This window comes from Aulostomus chinensis, chromosome 4 (genome assembly GCF_037954235.1).
Source record: "Aulostomus chinensis isolate RoL2024-O1b breed Wild chromosome 4, RoL_Achi_v1.0, whole genome shotgun sequence".
Taxonomy (NCBI): Eukaryota; Metazoa; Chordata; class Actinopteri; order Syngnathiformes; family Aulostomidae; genus Aulostomus; species Aulostomus chinensis.
The window spans coordinates 28,458,526-28,477,218 of NC_141323.1; the positions used below are offsets into that span (position 1 = coordinate 28,458,526).

General features: G+C 41.9%; 4 non-coding genes across 4 annotated transcripts; 3 read left to right on the forward strand and 1 right to left on the reverse strand.

The window, feature by feature from the left end:
- The first annotated feature begins 13,187 nt into the window (after positions 1–13,187).
- trnas-aga (transfer RNA serine (anticodon AGA)) lies at positions 13,188–13,269 on the forward strand. The gene has a single exon. It is a non-coding gene; the product is annotated as a tRNA-Ser (tRNA).
- A 2,626-nt stretch (positions 13,270–15,895) lies between these two features.
- trnaf-gaa (transfer RNA phenylalanine (anticodon GAA)) lies at positions 15,896–15,968 on the forward strand. The gene has a single exon. It is a non-coding gene; the product is annotated as a tRNA-Phe (tRNA).
- A 243-nt stretch (positions 15,969–16,211) lies between these two features.
- Positions 16,212–16,284, forward strand: trnak-uuu (transfer RNA lysine (anticodon UUU)). Its single transcript has one exon. It is a non-coding gene; the product is annotated as a tRNA-Lys (tRNA).
- Positions 16,285–18,584: 2,300 nt separating this feature from the next.
- Positions 18,585–18,656, reverse strand: trnah-gug (transfer RNA histidin (anticodon GUG)). Its single transcript has one exon. It is a non-coding gene; the product is annotated as a tRNA-His (tRNA).
- Between the last annotated feature and the right edge of the window lie 37 nt (positions 18,657–18,693).

Sequence of the window (18,693 nt, forward strand, 5' to 3'; positions counted from 1 at the left end):
TTGGCAGGACTGTCATTGCCGTCACATTCTAGAAAAGAATCCAGACTCCACATTTCCTCCTATCTATTATTGTGTCCCACCTTCCTGGTCCTTACTCTGAATTCTCAGAGTTTATATCCAGTTCAGTTCTCAAAACAGATTCAGTCATGTGTGTTGATCAATTTCCTTTTCTCCACTGATTATATGTCAAGGTTTGTGTGTGGGGGTGGAGCCTAGCCCAGCAGCCTTTGGACAAGAGGCGGGGTTCACCCTGGACGTGTCACCAGTCCATCACAGGGCCAACACATAGAGACAGACAACCATTCACACTCACAGTCACACCTACAGTCAATTTAGAGTATCAATCAGCCTCGTCCCCTCTTGATGTCTTTGGACTGTGGGAGGAAGCTGGAGTACCAGAGAGAACCCACACAGACACAGGGAGAACATGCAGACTCCACACAGCTGGGGCTCGAATCTGGAACCTTCTTGCTGTGAGGCAACAGTGCTGACCACTGCACCATTGTGTCCCCTGAAAATGCCACCAGATCATTTGGATTTTCTATAAAATCAAGTACACATGAACATTAAGCGGTTTACACAGGGCTGGTGGTGCAATGGATAGCATGACTGACTACTGTCAGAAGATTCTAGGTTCAACTCCTGGCTCGCTCACTTAAAATTTTATACTCAGAAGCTTTCACACCTGAAGTGTGAACCACTGCTAAAAGTCCCTGAAATCCTCCAAGGTTTCCTCCTTGTCTGCTGTAAACATGAACACATGCATGGATCCTGCTACCTCTCACATGTTAAGCTGGCACTTGACAGTGACAGCAGGAGAACAAAAAATCCCAGTGTGTCATCAACATTTCCTGTAAACTAAATGACAGAAGCCAGTGGAGGCTGGTGAAAAAAATTCTTGGTGGGGCTGGTGTGCCAAAAACATTTCCGTGCCTAGTCTAGTATAATCATTCAAAAAGAGCAGCCGGACAATTATTAAATGTTTTAAAATAGTATTTACTTTCCTTCTTAAAATCGACAGTTTCAAAGACAAAAAAAACAACAACAATTTACAACTACAGTCAATTTTATGAGATCAAATATTATACAATGATGTTAACTTTACAGAAGGTGATTTGAGCTTAATCTATACGATACAAATCAACAATGTGTGTGTGTCTCTCTCTCTGTCTCTCTCTTTGTTCATCTGTGTCTGTCTCTGTCTCCTTCTCTGTGTCTCCGTCTTTGTGTCCTTTTCTCTGTGTCTCTATCTCTGTTTGTTTGTCTCTTAGTGTGTCTGTCTCTCTCTGTCTCTCTCTCTTTGTGTCCGTCTCTCTTTCTCTCTTCGTCTACCTGTCTCTCTCCCTCTGTCTCTCTGTCTATTTGTTTCAGTCTTTCTGGGTGTGTGTTCGAATTCAGCAGTCATTTGTACAGGAACTTTGCTCGTCTCTCTTTCTGGGAGGCAAATTTCTCAATGACCCTGGTGTTGAAACCAGGAATGTTTCGTGTCAGTTTTTTCTCAGTGGAGAGCATAGCCAGAGCGTTGAGCCGATCTTGTGCCATGGTATTTGTAAGAAAAGTTTTTATCCTCTTCAAAGTGGAGAAGCACCTCTCAGATTCTGACGTTGTCATTGGTGTGGTGATGAGGATGTTGAGCAGACTTACAGTTTCAGTGAACGTGTCTTGAAGGTTATTTTCCATCAAAACCTGATAGAGAGCCAGTGCACCACTGCAACTCTGAAACTCTTCGTTCCCGTAGATCAGAGACAGCTCTGTTTGAAGTCTGGCCTTGTCCAATGAGGGATAGGCTTCCACTGTGGTTTTCAGTGCTGAATCTGGGAACTTTCGGCTGTGCTGTGGGAACAGGTCTCCTTGCAGGAGTGTGGCGCTGACAAGATGCTTGGTGAAACTAAATCTCTCCTTGGCATGGCTCACAATGGTGTCACATACCTATGCAATGATATAATTATACAAAATAGGAATTATTGCATCTTCACTTGTCTTAATACATTGACCTGATGAGCTAGCCTACATTATGTAATAAACATACTGTAATGATTCATATCATCATAAAACAATATACATTTAAGTCTGGACCACTGTATCATATGGCCAACATCTTATTTTGATTTTATTTAATAATGTGATTCAAATCACACTAAGAAGCAAGTTCTTACCTCCAGTGCCAAATGGTGCAGTGTGTCTTCTCCCAAGGTTCTGCGTCTCTTTGCGGGTGGCTCCTGAGCAGGTCCCCTGAACTCCTCATCCTCAGCCAGAGTAGGCACATCCTCCCTGACCCAACACATAAGTTTCATGAGTAAGTTCTAAAAACTGGTTAGGGATACATTAACAAAACCAAAGGTGGATGTCATTACTGTCAGTTATATTATACAGATAAATCAATTCTTTAAATAAGATGATATATAAGCATTTAAGTCTACATATACAGAGAAATTTAGGTTAGGCTACAAATTAATTAATTTAGCATACCTGATAGCCTGCATGTGGTCAATGAATGTCTGGGTGACTCCTGCCATGTAGACAGCATCAATGTTTCTCTTCTGTAGCTGGTTGTAAAGGATGTCCACATGTGGCATGATTTTGTGGAACAGGGCCAGTAAAAAACAAAAAGTTTCATCTTCCAGCATTCTCACATAGCCACCAGCTTCTCTCTTTGTCTGGCTATCAAACCCTTCACTGTTCCAGATAGCCTGAAAGCAATTCACCAGATCCTTCTTGTGCTCATAAACTGTGTTAACACGACTGTTGAAGTTCCAACGTGTTGATGATGCACTTGGAAGTCGGTGCGCAACCATCTCATCAAGCACTGCAGTTCTCTTGCTTGACTTAGAGAAAAGAGAAGCAAATCCCCCCATGTCAGAAAAAAAGTGACTGATCTGAGGGATGTGGGAGGTTGCTTGCTGCAGTATCAGGTTTAACTGATGGGCATAGCAGTGAACATAGTGAGCGTTTGGATAGATGTCTTGTACCTTTCGCTGCACTCCTCCTTTGGCACCCCTCATCACAGCTGCCCCATCACAGGCCTGGGCAATCAGCTTCTTTTCTTGTCCCTCAGAAAGGATGCTGTGCAGCCTCTCCAATAAGGCACTGGCTATTGCATCCGCACAGGTGTTGGGCAGTTTCAAAAATTCAAAGAACCGCTCTTGAATATTGTGGCGGTCGTCAATGTATCTCAGAACTAAGACTAACTGACACTGTGTTGAAACGTCAGTAGTTTCATCAGCCTGGATCGCTAAAAAGTCTGCCGATTTAACTTCATCCAGGATCTGTTCTCTCAAAACTGCCAGCATACAGTCCAGGAGCTCGTTCTGTACTGTCTTCGAGGTGCCTTTAAAAACGGTTGCATTTTCAAGGTGCTCCCTCAAGTACCGATCAATGGATGCCATCAAGTCAACTGGACCTCTGAATATTCCAGCGTTGTCAGAGGAATCACTTTCGTCATGTCCCCGCAGAGCCAGTTCAAAAGCACCACGGAATTTAACAGTTAATTATCTTAGATAAGATGTTACGGTTCTTATCTACGTCATCATTGTGCTTCCTTACAGCGATGCGGTGACTGTCATCGAGCTGCGTTGCTATGCTAATCTTCCCAAGAACCGCTAGCTTCACGCAGTTTTCCATGTGAATTTTCGCTCTTTCGTGTTTCTTAATCCGCTCGGAGAGGTGCTTTAGGTCAGTGATTCCTGTCTGTGTCCATGCTGAATCACACCGGTCACTCCTGAAAGGGATGCAGGGGAAGCAAAAAAGTGCGTTGGCTGCTCCACAACCCGTCAGCCACGGCTTGCGCTGAAACCAGCTCCGGCAAAAAGTCCTGTTGTAGGATTTAGCCTTTTCCTTGGACTGCTGCTGGATGTTGATTTCAGGCTTGTCCGGTCCCAGCTCCTTAACGCGGATTTTTTCCGCCATGGTCCTCCTCGCAAAAGGGACATTTAAAAGGGATCTCACCGAATTTGGTGGAAACTGCTGCTCTTGAACTTCGATCGTTGTTGTCGCCATTTTCTCTCTCACTCACTTCTCGCGGTATTTTTTTCGTAGGGCATCGGAAATCTGGGAATCTCACTACGCAAAAAGAATATCGCGGGCTCCTCAGCTAGCTTTAGCAATCCAAACCTTCACGCATTTTACGTTGGCGTAGGGGCGACTTTTCCAGCGCCCCTACGCCGTTAAATTTGGCGATGTTGATTGGCCAATTATTCATTATTTTTCCCTAGCAACCATACAGGATTGGCTAATTAATTCCAGGTCTGGGGCGCTTTGACGAGCGCCCCTAAAGACAAATTATACAGTCTATCAGAGTAAATTCACGATTAATTGAATGAGTCAGTTGGCGTAAATGTTGTTTAAATGACCCATATTGCATGTAGACACACACAATTAAGTAAGGCTGACATTGACGATACAAATTGTAAACATATGCACATATATGTATCAATACATGTAGGGATTTTCCTCTCCACAGCTGGTGGGGCGGCGCCCCAGCGCCCCCTATGAGCCAGCCGCTACTGATACTGGCTTTACTGGGAGATCAGGAGGACAAAGCAGATCTTCACCCTCCACCTCAGATGGTTTCTCCTCACAGAGATGAGGGACCAGTTCAAACCAGCTACCTGGAGCTCCCTTAAGCCATTGTCCCCATCAGCTAACATCTGGATCTGGACCTGCACCGGTGCTGACTTGTGTCTTGAGTCCCCAGAGTTTGTTGAACCAGAGAAGATTCAACTGGTGACGGTCGTACAACCAAGCGTGAAGGTGAGCCTGCATTGTCTGATCTGGAGCTAACAGGGGAATTAGCAAGTGCTCTGACTGTTCTAGAGTTGCTGCTGAGTTGAATTTGAATTTATTTGTTAAAATGTTCTAGTTTCTATGAGGTCAGGGAAGTTTGGTGTGGATCTAAAGGTCCCTGGTTGGAACCCAGGACATTGTTTTGGCTCATTTGAACATTTTCAAACCCTCGTTGCTCAGATTTTACATGAATTTGATCATGACTTTTGGACAAATGTTTTGTTTATTAATTAAATAATCACTTCAGTTATGAATTAAGTGAGTCACCCAGACTTGGTCAATAATAAAAGTTAGTCTGGTTATTATCCAGTTTCCAGTCAGTTAGGACACACACACACACACACACACACACACACACACACACACACACACAGCCTGTCTGTGGTATAAAATGGTCTGTCACGTTCTCTCACATTGGAAGATTTCTCTGACTCCATTGTCAATAAAGACATTCTTCATCTGACACCTGAGTCTTGATCCACTGATTCCTCTGATCCACCTCTTTCTGCTCCAACAAGGCTGACATGGATCAGGTGGGTCCATGTCATCCAATCAGTAGGTTTCTCTTCTCAATTCATTTTCTTCATCCCAGTTTAGATTGATTCTTCTCAGCCTCATGAAGGAGCATCTGATCAGGTGTTTGACTGCTTGTTAGTTGTAATTCCATAGATTTTAGTCTCAGATGTTATAGAATTAATAAGAACATCTTAAAGACCTTTGTCCAACACTTGAAACTCACCTGTCTGTGGAGGCCCAACTGGCCTTTGGTAGTGAGGTGGTGGATGCATGTGAATGAAATGAGGCTTGTGTTGCTGTGAGGAGCCACTAGAGGGAGACACCTGTCGTTCCTCCCAGCTGACAATGAGGCTTCACAGCTGCGTTTGAAGCTGTCCTTTATTAGTCACAACTGTCTTGAGCTCAGGAGCCAAACTCACCAAAAACATATGCAAGTGGCTTTGGACAAAAGCGTCTGCTCAATGAAATTGTAGGATTGTAGACTTCTATAAATGTAGAATATAATTGTAGAAATGCTCTCTATCACCATCCCCAACGTCTGTGCCAGGGTCTCTGGCCAGTGGTCAATGGCTCATATCACCTGCCCAGGATGGATCAAGCTTGCTTGTCTTTGTAATTCTGCACTTATTAGAGACCTGGAAACAAAGGAATGCTGAAAAAGAGAAAATAGGACCTCACACAAATGGGCTTGTAACATAATTTTAAAGAATTGTGTCAATGTGAATCTTTTACAAATGTGTGTGTGAATGTGGTTGTTGTGGCCGAGTGGTGAAGGCGATGGACTAGAAATCCATTGGGGTCTCCCTGCTCAGGTTGGAGTCCTGCCAACAACGTTAAAGTGTTGATGTTCTGGAGGAGACAACATCTGATCTTTTTAGATCCACGAGTCAAAGGTTTTCTTTAAAGGGCTGTAGAAGCTGAGGATGAGGGAGAGACAGAATTTCAAACCATCTTCGTGAGGACATTTTGAAAAATGATGACATTTTGCCACAGTTATTATTGACTTGGAACACTGCAAAAATATCCCTTCTCCAAAAACCCTCCTGTTCAACTTTGTACCCAAGTTGTCTCCTCATCAGGCACCACAGTGTCCAGGATGTTCAGTCAAAAAATCATTAGTGATTTTAAAAATGTCCATCAAACACAAAATAAGGCTTCAAATAGGTAAAATCACCATCTGTAGACTGGACCAATATGCTGATGTGATCCTTTGATTAGTTTAGGATCAGTCAGAGATCAAAGACTGAAGCAGGAGACCAATGCTCAGAACCCAGAGATCAAAGACAGAATTCAGACATCAGAGACAGAATTCAGACATCAAACACATACCTGATGGAGGCTCCACCCCCCCCCCCCACAGTTTCCATGTAAGTCGTAAGTTTTATTTTTAAAGCGCCAAATCACAACAAATGTTATCCTCTTTTTATTCTTTTTATTAAAGATTGAAGCTCCATACAAGACAGTTTGTAGACAAGAACATCACAGCCTGGGAAGCTTTCACTTCTTTTGACAGACAGCTTTGATTTCAGGTTCTACCTCTGTAAAATTGAAAGTAAAGTAAATGAAGCACCTGTGAAGGTAAAACTGATGATGTCATGACTTGTTCAGTCCTCCAACGTTAAAGTCCAACAAGCTTTTGATTGGCTCTGATTCTCTGTGGCAAAATCCAACAAGAGGAAACAGAAAATCTTGAGGTTGTCTCACTTTTTTTTTTTAAAGAAACTCTGCATAGGACAGTGATAGGATGCTTGTTTCCTTGGATGAAAAAGTCTGGTACTCTCATCTTCTTAAACATTTACTTGTTCAATCAGGACAAGAGAATCTGAGCTTGGATGTCATTTTGTAGTAAGAGGTGAATTAAACTTGTAAACATCAGCTGGTGTTCACTCTGATGATGTGTCGATGGTCTGTATTCTGCCTTCTGTAGTACGATGCTGCTGGGAAGAAGCCTGATTATGTCAGAGTTGTGTTCAGTGGCTCCTGCTGGGTCCATTTCTGACAAATAGGCTCCAAAGAGTTCAGCTGTTTAAAAGGTGAGGGTTGCCATAAGCAGACGAGGTGGCCGAGTGGTTAAGGCGATGGACTGCTAATCCATTGTGCTCCTCAACCATGGGTTTGAATCCCATCCTTGTCCCAAGTGACTCTGGTTTCTACTTCTAGATTATTGAATTACTGTGAGGCTTTTTTTTTTTTTTGGAACTTATTTTTTATTTAACATACATACAGCACAGATAGAACATGACAGAGATGCGCAGACAAATATTCCAGACAAGTGTTCAGATACTTATTCCAAGATACACATGAAAAAAAAATAAATAAATAAAAAAATTTTAAAAAATGTTGATGTTTATAATTCCAATACTGTTTTCACTGGTGCCCATCTTTCAGCAAACTGTCCTGTTTTCAGCTGTAACCTTGCTGTGATTTTTTCCATGATGTATACATTTTTTACTCTATTCCTCCATTGTGATATGTTTGGAGGTTCTGGCTTTAGCAAGCAGGCTGTTATTGTCTTTTTAGCGATCAGAATCAAAATCCTCCACAAAGCAATCAGGTTTCTGTCTGTCAGATTCTCAGGTGGTATGCCAAGGATAAACATTGCTGCGTCCAAAGCAAAATTAATGTCCAAAATTTGCCCAATCTCCTTCCGACCATTCTCCCAGAAGTTCAACAGCTGTGGGCAATCCCAGAATATGTGCGTAAAATCTCCTATTAACTGACATCCTCTCCAACACAGTTCAGATGTGTTGCTATATTTTGAAGTCTTAGATGGAGTGTTGAAATATCTCATCTTCACCTTCCAGTCAAACTCCCTCCACATTGGGCTGCTTGTTAATTTGTGTCCTGCTCTGAATGTTTCCTCCCAATTTTCATCTGGTATAATCGTATTTGTTTCTAATTCCCATTTTTCCTTAACATCCAAATTGTTGTCCTTACATTCATGTTGTAGTACTCTATCGATTTTTGATATTAACCCCTTTTTAGTCTCCCCCTCCAAATACGACAACAGCAATTCCTCCAGCTTAGATGGTGTTCTACAAATATTTTCCCACTCTCTGTGCTTCTGAAGGTAGTGTCTTCATTGTAGAAATTTGTAGAAGTCATGGTTCGGTAAGTTAAACTCTTTTTTAAGTTGCTCAAACGACTTCATATACTGTCCATTGAAAACTTGTGCAATATAAATTAACCCCTTACTTCTCCATTTGTTGTACCCTGCATCCATAACAGATGGTAAAAAGTCTGGATTTCCTGCTATTTTGGTGATTCTACTTATTGACTTAGATATTTTCAGTTTTTTTCGCACTATTGACCATACTTTTATTGTTACCCTAATCCAGTCATTACGCAGCCCCTCTTTTTTCTGCATCTTCTCTTTCAAAAACGGGAGTACCTCCAAAGGTGTTTTCTGACAGGAATTTTGTTCCATTCCCACCCACATTGTGTCTGTCTCCTTCGTGATCCACGTAATAATCGCTCTAAGTTGTGCTGCCCAATAATAATTTTTTAGACCAGGTAAATTTAACCCTCCCTTCTCTTTTGGGCAAAGAAGGATTTTGTATTTGATTCTAGCTTTTTTATTTTGCCAAACAAATTTAGATATGATTTTGTCTAACATCTTAAAAGTTGAACTAGAGACCATAATTGGCAGTGACTCGAACAGAAACAACAATCTGGGTACAATGTTCATTCTCACTGTTTCGATTCTTCCCACCATCGACAGGGGCAATATCTCCCATCTGGCCAAATCCTTCTTTATTTCTGTAATCAGTTTTCCATAATTTTCTTTTAATAGCTGTGATATAATGGGAGTAATAATGATGCCAAGATATCTAAACCCTGTGGTGGTCCATTTGAAATTGAACTTTCCCTCTAATTCAGTTGGATATTTGCCTGAAAGCATCATTGCTACTGACTTAGATTCATTAGTTAAATAACCTGATGATTCTCCATATTCATTCAGATTGTTCAATAAAGCTGGTAGAGTTAAGGAGGGTTCACTTAGATATGTTCATATATCGTCAGCAAATAAAGATATTTTATGCTCCACTCCCCCTTCATCTCTTATTCCCTTAATATCCTTATTTTGTCTTATTGATTCGGCTAATAGTTCAATACTTAATGCCAACAGCAATGGACTCAGACAATCCCCTTGTCTGACCCCTCTTTTGAGGGGAAAGAAATCTGAACAGCATCCGTTAACTCTAATCCGTGATTTGGGGTTTTTATAAACCAATTTTACCCAATCTATAAATGTTGAATGAAACCCAAAAACTTCTAATGTCCGATATAGGAAGCTCCATTTTACCCGGTCAAATGCCTTTTGTGCATCTAAACTGAGCATCAAAGCGGGCTGTCTGTTGTTTTTAGTACATGATATAAGATTTAATGTTCTCCTAATATTGTTAGCTCCTTGTCTACCAGGGATGAACCCTGTCTGATCTGGTTTGATTAATTTTGTTATATATATATCTGTATCCTATGTGCTAAAATATGAGTCAATATCTTCAGATCACTACATAACAAGCTGACAGGCCTGTATCCTTCACATGTGGTTGGGTCCTTTCCTTCTTTATGTATGACTGAGATAATGGCTTCTGACCAAGATGTTGCTGGGTCACCTGATGTCAGGGCATAATTAAATCCTTTGAAAAGGGCTGGTGTAATCTCCTTCGCAAAACACTTATCAAATTCTCCCGAGAGCCCATCCGTGCCAGGGGATTTATTATTTTTAAGTACCTTAATTGTATTAGCTATTTCCTGTACTGAGATTGGCCTAACCATTTCAGATGCCTCCTCTGTTAATAATGACGGTAAGTGCAATCTTTTGAGGAATGCCAGTGTTTTATTTTCTAGTGATTGCGAGTCAGGGTCATCATATAGATTTTTATAATATTCTGCAAAGGCTTCTGCTGTCTCCGTTGGCTTTATCATATATTTTTTAGAGTTAGGATGTCTTATTTTATTTATCGTCCTATTTGCCTGGGCTTTTCTAAGTTGAAATGCTAATAATCTGCTGGCTCTATTCCCCATCTCATAATATCTCTGATTCGTAAACCTGAAAGCCCCCTCTGCTTTGTAAGTTAATAGTTCATCGAGCCATTGTTTGATTTTTTTCAGTTCGATAAGTGTTGAGTTACTTGATGTTCTTTTGTGTTCCAATTCCAACTCTCTAATTTTATTCTCTAACATATTTTGTTGCTTTAATCGGGCCTTTCTCATTCTGGAAGATATCTCTATTATTTTCCCTCTAATAACTGCCTTCCCCCCGTCCCATAAAATTGAAGGTGAAACTTCCCCATTGTCATTAGTTTGAAAGTATTCCTTTAAATTTTGTTTTAGTTCCTTTACCACACTCTCATCTGATAACAGAGATACATGAAGTCTCCAGTATTTGAAAAAAGATTCATTACCCATATCTACCGTTAGCGTAATAGGAGCATGATCACTTATAGTGATGGTGTCTGTGCCACAGTCCAGCACTTTATGCATATGTTGTTGTGAAACGCAGAAAAAATCTATCCTTGAATAACTCCCGTGTGGGTTTGAGTAAAAAGTCAAATCCTTCCCTCTAGGGTTATTTCTTCTCCATGGATCAGTAAGACCTCGCTCTCTTATGATATTATTTAGTACCTTAGATTTTTTTGCACTTGGTCCCTGTTCTGGAGGCAATCTATCCAGCTTACCATTCTGCACTGTGTTAAAATCACCCCCAATCACTATCATCCCTTTCCCATTGTTGGCAATTACGTTGGCTATATTTTTAAAGAATGCCGCATTTTCCTCATTTGGGGCATAAACATTTAGTATGGATATTGTCATATCGCTTATGGAACCAACCATCATTATATATCTTCCCAGATGATCTTTTATCACTTTCTCTGGATGAAATTGCAGGGATTTATTTATTAATATGGCTACTCCCCTTCTTTTTCCAAAAGAAGCATGAAATACTTGGTTTACCCATTCCCTTTTCACTTTGTTACATTCGTTGTCATCCAGATGTGTTTCTTGTATCAAGGCTATTGAACATTGCATTTTTTTCAATTGACTCAGTATTTTCTTTCTCTTTATGGGGTGATTCAACTCATGGACATTATATGACACAAGGTTTAGCCTACTCATATTTGTTGAAGTGGAAACCCAGTAACTTTACATCTCTTATTAACTAATATAACTGTGCAAAAAGTAGCACAGTGAAAAAGACAAGTCTGCATCTCCTCAAGAACTAATACACAATAACAAGAAAAACAAGAAAAACAAGACTCCCAACTGTCCCCTGACCAGAGAGTTGTGACGAAGGCCCTCTGGTGGTTCGCACTATGTGCACTTGCAACTTCTCGGATGTTGTGTAAAGTTGCCATTTGCTCCACAAAAGCAGTGATTTTGTTCCAAAATAGAACCAAAACAATATTTTGTCTGTTGTTTTTTTTTGTTTTTTATAAGTAGTAAATTACCTCTTAACCAGCTCCATTTGTCTTCGTGTATGTCCTTTTTAACAGACACTTTTATTGATCATGTATATTTCAGGGCATCCTCTTCGTATGAAATACTTCACTTGATAAGGGCCCGTAGATCCGTCTCTGTGATGTTTGGCTGCTGTCTTCTCCCCCTCTGTCCCGTCATTATGGTCCAGCTGCCTTGCGCCATCACTCTCTGTAGTCTCTCGGTCTCGTCCTCCTCCTCCACCTGAATCCCCGTATTCCTCAGCATGGGTGCAGCATCCATTAATGTGGCAAACGTCTTTGTCCCGTCTTCCAGAAAGACTTTCAGCTGTGCAGGATATGGAGATTGTGCCTTCACATTCTTCTCCTTTAGTTTCTTTATGACTTCCCTTACTTGTTTCCTCTTTTTTTGTACTTCATTTGTGTAATCCTGGTTAAAGTAGACGTTACGTCCCTCATACGTGAGCTTTTTCTTCCATGCTTCTTGAATCAGCCGTTCTTTCACCCTGTAGTTGAGGAAGCGAACAATTATTGCTCGCGGGGGGGGCCGTGTTTTCTCTCGGCTTCGTAGTCAGTGATCTGTGCGCTCTCTCGAAATGAACCGCCATTTTATCAGGGAAGTTCATTGAGGACTGAATAAAATGAGTCACAAATCCTATGGTGTCGTTTTTCTCAGCACCCTCTGGGATTCTGTGTATTCTTATGTTGTTTCTTCTTGATCTTGATTCCAAGTCCTCGCATTTCGCGGACAGCCTTGCCTCGTGTTGAAGTAGAAAAGTGACCATTCTTTCCAGCCTCGCCGTCTGGCCTTCCGTGTCGTTAATCCTCTCTTCCATCTCATCTGACCGCTGCTCCAACTGAGCCATTTTCTCCCCCATTTCAGCTATTTTAGCTTCTAGTCTTGCTAAGGCTCCTTTGTTTTCCGTCACCGCGTCTGCATGTTCTTGGCGTAGTTTACGGAGCTCCGCTAATATCATCGATACCTCGTCTCCGGACATCGCCATCCCCGGTGCGGCGCTCCGCGCTCCACCGGCGCCTGTATCATTCGCATTTTCTTTCTTAGCTGACTTCCCTTTTTTGTCCATTTTATTTCTCTTATCTTTAGTCTCTGATTATCCGCGTCCTCGACCCCTTTCTGCTGCTAATATCACGTTAAAGAGCTATTTTTACATTAGTTTTCTCTCGGAGCAATTCTCCCTCGTGTCTTCTACATCATGGCGTCACCGGAAGTCCCTTCACATGATTTTCATTCAGAAACAATAGAATTGTCAAAAACCACAACAGTTTTCAGCTTGCTGGTAAACAACACACACACACACACACACACACACACACACACACACACACAAATAGTTTGTGTTTGTGAGAAGAAAAAAAAAATCTACTGTGCTTTGATGAAGATAAATTGTTGAATATCAATCCTCTACTCATATGTGTGGGAGTGTAGTTGTTGTGGCCGAGTGGTTAAGGCGATGGACTAGAAATCCATTGGGGTCTCCCCGCGCAGGTTCGAGTCCTGCCAACAACGTTAAACTGCTGTTCCAGGGGAGACAACATCTGCTCCTCCTGTAGGTCCATGTGTCAAAGGTTTTCTTTCACGGGCTGGAGCAGCTGATGATGAGGGAGAGAGAGAGGATTGGTAGCATGTTGTCTTGTCTCAACCATTCTGGTGTTGACCAAAATCTTTGTTGATACTCCAGTGGTGGTGAAGGTGATGGAAATGTTCCAAGTGGGACGGTTCCATGTTCAACCAGTTTCATCTGGAACTGAGGTGGAGCTTTGGGTTACGTAGGAATTGGTTTGGTTTAGTCCCTGGGAATGTCAGTTGGTGTGTGTGTGTGTGTGTGTGTGTGTGTGTGTGTGTGTGTGTGTGTGTGTGTGTGTGTGTGTGTTTACATGCAGACTTTCCCTTGTGACAGCTGATTTGGTTTGGAATCCATCTTAGTCAGGACATTTTGAGAAAATTATATCATGTCGTTGTAGTTACTTTGATTTACAACACTGGAAAAAAAATCCCCTCCCCTCCAAAAACCCTCCTCTTCAACTTTGTACCCAAGTTCTACAATTCTACAACTCTACAATTTCATTTAGCAGACGCTTTTGTCCAAAGTGACGTACAACACAAGTAAGAATTTAGACTTAATTAAGGAAAAGTCCATAGGAAGCGAAAAAGTGCTTCAGTTGTGATTTGGTCACAGCTACCGCCATCTAGTGGCAGAAGAAGTGTCGCCCCCCCCCTCCCTTTTTTTTTTCTTTTTTTTGACAGACATACAACATCACACAACACAGTTAGTGCTACATAATCACTAAGTGCTGGGTCTTGGACCCTCTGACTTATTCTACCCCACAGCACAAAGAGGAGAAGAGTCAGGTCAAGTGCCTCAGTGCTCTCTGAACAATTGAGTCTTCAATTGTCTCTTAAAAGTAGAAAGGGACTCAGCAGAACACACAGAGTTCGGTAGTTTGTTCCACCATTTGGGAACAACAGAAGAGAAGAGTCTGGCTAGAGATTTGGAGCAGCGCTGGGCTGGAAGCACCAGGCGTGCTGCTGCATTCTGGATCATCTGCAGAGGCTTGAATGAGCATGCAGGGAGGCCTGCCAGAAGAGAGTTGCAAGTTGTCTCCTCATCAGGCACCACAGGATCCAGTAGGTTCAGTTAAAACAAGTCATTAGAGATTTAAAAAAATGTCCATCAAACACAAAATAAGGCTTCAAATAGGTTTCCAATTTTATTTCATGTTGACACATTTTGTCCATTTAACATCAGGACTGCTCCCAGATCGTCTCCATGACCTCATCCCAGCACCAAAGACTTTGCTGTGACACAACAGCAGACAGCAACAAGGACTGCTGCAGTGCACTTGGTAATTGGATGCACTGAAGTCATCCATTCATGTCAGTGATGTCACTTGGCAGGACTGTCATTGCCGTCACTTTCTAGAAAAGAATCCAGACTCCACACGTGGCTCCCATGATAACTGATGGACCTCTGGTTGGAGGCTGGACGATGATGTTTGGTCTGGGGGGGTTAAGATGGTGGGGGCTGTTTCAGTTCTAGTGCTGAAGGCTTTCGCCATGACAGTCAGACTCTCAGCTGTCCCTCATGTTCCCTCAAATGTGCAGTGTGGACCTCACACTCTGAAATTAGCCTGAAAACTCTTCATGAAAAGCAGGAGACTCAGAGTCTCTGTGGCTCAATCGGTCAGTGCGCTTAGTTAGTCTTGGTTTTCAGAAATCATACAGCATACAAATAATAGCAGGTTGAAACACATTTATTTAAAAGAATTTAACATGGTCACACACACACACACACACACACAGCCTGTCTTTGGTATAAAATGGTCTGTCACGTTCTCTCACGTTGCACAACAACAAAACAAACAAAGACGGCCATGTCCAGTGTGGTCCTGGATATGACGACTGGACTGCAGGGTCCCAGTATCACTGTGACAATTCTTTTACCAGCTATGACCTTGGACAAGAACTTCTCAGGAGGAAACTTATCATGGTGGCACAGTGAAGAAAACTAGACCTGAGCTGCCTGCTGAAATCTTGCAGGTGAAGGACAGAGCTCCACCTCTTTGACAGACACCACCACTGTTGGCTCATGTTGTCAGTTTTTGACACACACGCATCTAAACACACACACACACACACGCATCTAAACACACACACACACACACACACACACACACATGCATGTTCTTGCACACAGAGACTTTTCCTCTGTTTTTGTTTTTTACTGGTTTTGAACCAGTAGTTGTTTTCTGTTGGTTTCATTTGCTTGACTGGTTGTTGTTTGTTTGACCTTGCAAATCCATATTTTGGGTTCTGGCTTGTTCTGCTTTTCATTTTGTGTTTGTATCATGTGAAAGTGGCATAATTAAGACAAAAGACACTGTTAGAACAGAAAGATCCAGAAAACCCACCAACAAAAGGTGTGTCTGGTACAGATGTGGAATTATTGGCTCACACAATGTTGAGGCAACTGGGAAGAAGACAAACAAAAAAGGCTTGTGTGATTCAGACATTCATCAAAAATGGTCCTGTAGAACTGTTCAATGTGTCATGACTTCAGAAGCTCAAATCCTCTCTCAGGTCTAGTGAGAGTGGAAGAGATTATAAAATGAGAGAAGCAGGGCCCTCCCTCAGAGCTGAAATAGCTCAGTTGGGAGAGCGTTAGACTGAAGATCTAAAGGTCCCTGGTCCGATCCCAGGTTTCAGCAGAGACACAGCATTGACTTTACTTCCCAGTGGAGGAACTGCAGACATGAAGGAAACTAACATCTCGTCCTGTGCATTCTTATGACATTCAAGACATTTTTGGAGCCTCTTGTTGGATTTTGCCACAGAGAATCAGAGCCAATCAAAAGCATGGTGGACTTGAACATGGAGTATTGAACAAGTCAAGAAAGCAGCAGTTTGACCTTCACAGGTGTTTCTTTTCCTGTCTAAATGCTGTAGAAAGAGCCTGAGTAGCTCAGACGGTAGAGCATCAGACTTTTAATCTGAGGGTCCAGGGTTCAAGTCCCTGTTCAGGTGCTGTGGATGTTCCAGTGTTTGACAACATGGTACTGGATGAAGTTTAGTGTTGAACAAACTGTCATCATCAAAAGTAGAAGTGCTCTTGTCTTGCCACTGTGAGACTGTTGCTAGAAAAGTGACCAATAATAATTTCATGTGGCATGCAATTAACAAAACACCCACATTAATGGTTGCAGGGGGCTGGAGCCTATCCCAGCATTTATGGGCGAGAGGCAGGGTTCACCTGTGAGCTCTGTCAGGTATGAAGGAACCTGACTGTTGAGGACGTCAGACCTGCAAAGACACAAACACACCCACCAACAGGACCCTGCACACACAACGCTGCATAGGACCCAGGCCTGGGGCCGTCACCAGTGTTCCCATAGAAACCACCAGCGTAGTCCAACATTGGGAACATGAACTGTGTTATAATACTTTTCCAGACTTCTCATGGAAAAAGTCAACAGAAGGACAAAAGTCATTTTAGCCAACCAGATATTTGCTTGGACACTGAGTTCATGTGAAATTTAAATGACAGCTGAGAATCACGCCAGAGGCCTGGATATTCAAAGTCTTCAACTTTTGCTTTTGTTGTTCCATCAAGAAAGCCAATGAGCCAGTTAGTTGACAACCAAGAATCAGGTCAAACGGAAAACAACATACGATATGAGGTTTTTCTTGTTTCTTGATGGGCAGCCAACAATATTTTCAGCATTGGATCATTAAAGTCTGTTTCATTTCTGATGTCGTGTTCTAAAATAATTGCTCACCTAAGAGGATTCTAAAAAGTCAGACTTTCTCAGTGATATTCTCTTCTCAGGCTTTCAAATCTTTTAAATTTCCATTTTCCACAAGTGAGTAGAAAGTTGTTACTCTCTTTGAACCCAGGATTAAAAGCACATCATTAAATGACTTGTAGTGATATTCTCCTGTTAACATTCCAAATTATTCATTGAGATTTGGACTTTACGGAAACATTTTTCCAGATTTTGATGGGCCAGTACAGCAGGAACTGGGGCTCATTCATGTCGTGGTTTAAATTTGAGCCTGGGTTTCTTCCCCTGCAAGATAAATCTGGAAAGCATTTTGTTCAATTCAGAAACGGTTTTGAAGGCAATTTCTCCAGTTGGTCCTGGAACTAGAAAGAGATCTTGTGGTAGGACATTTGTTTTTACTCTATCAACCCTGTGACTCAGACTCAGAAAGGAAATGGAGTTCCATCTTCTTCTATCATCTTCAAGGAGTTCTGGCCCAATCCAGGTGGAGGTTTTCCTCCATGTGTTCTGGAGGTGAGTGATTAGAATGGAGAATTTATATCCAGCAGAGCTTCCCAGTGTTTCAAAGAGTTTTATTAATGCAGGTCCTGTGTTAGGGGGCTCACTTCAATATGTTAAAACATCATCAGCGTCCAGCGCCACCTTGTGTTCTTCTCCATTTATGTAGACACCTTTAATATTTGTGGTCTCTCTCAACCACTGTACGAGGGGCTCGATATAAAGAGCTGGAAGCAGCAGGAACTGGGGGGTCATGTCTCATGGTCTCTCTTATTTTGATATCCCATTTGTGTCCTGTTCTTCCTGTTTTAGTTTGATGTCCAACCTTCCCTCTCATTTTCAGGTTACTTCACTTGCCCTTGTCTTCTGTTTGCCTGAGTCTCTCGGTGCATCGGAATAGACGTCAGGACTCTGAGAGGGAACGACCTCAGCAGAGACTCCTCTATTTAGAGGAAAGGAGAGCTTAGAGAACACTTTTTTGACATCATTCAACATCCTCAGGGACGATCGTTTACAAAGTTCGATTCAATATAGGACACATAAAATCACACCACATGAAGCAGGCTAATGAATAATAAATCAAATATAAAAATGCTTCATTTTAAGATATAAAATATCTTGTGAATATCTGGAGCTTAATTCCAGCAGCAGACCTCCTCAGGTGATGGAATTTATATTTGACATGTTTACCATTAAATGAGACACATTTGCAGTCCATTGAAATCTACTTGTGTTCATGGTGAGTTGATTTCAAAACATGAGCTGACAGAATCTACGTTTAGGGAGGAACCACCATATCCAGGGGTCTGGACCTTTTTGTAGTCAGAGCCATCAAAGTAGCAGACTAAGCTAGCAGATATTAGCATTGAGAAGAGACTGATACCTGGAGCCTACTTTTGGGTCTGCTCAAGTGATAACAAAATAATATGACATCATTGTCAGACTGACGCCTGCTCAACACTGACCAAACACCGCCCTATTGCATTGTGGGAAAATTCTGCTTGGTTTGTGTCCATCAATACACACAAGAAATTTGTCTCATGCTGCCGTGACCCGGAGTCGAACCGGGGTTGCTGCGGCCACAACACAGAGTACTAACCACTATACAATCACGGCCTCCTCAACATCAGATTGAGCTTCCATGTCTTTGTCT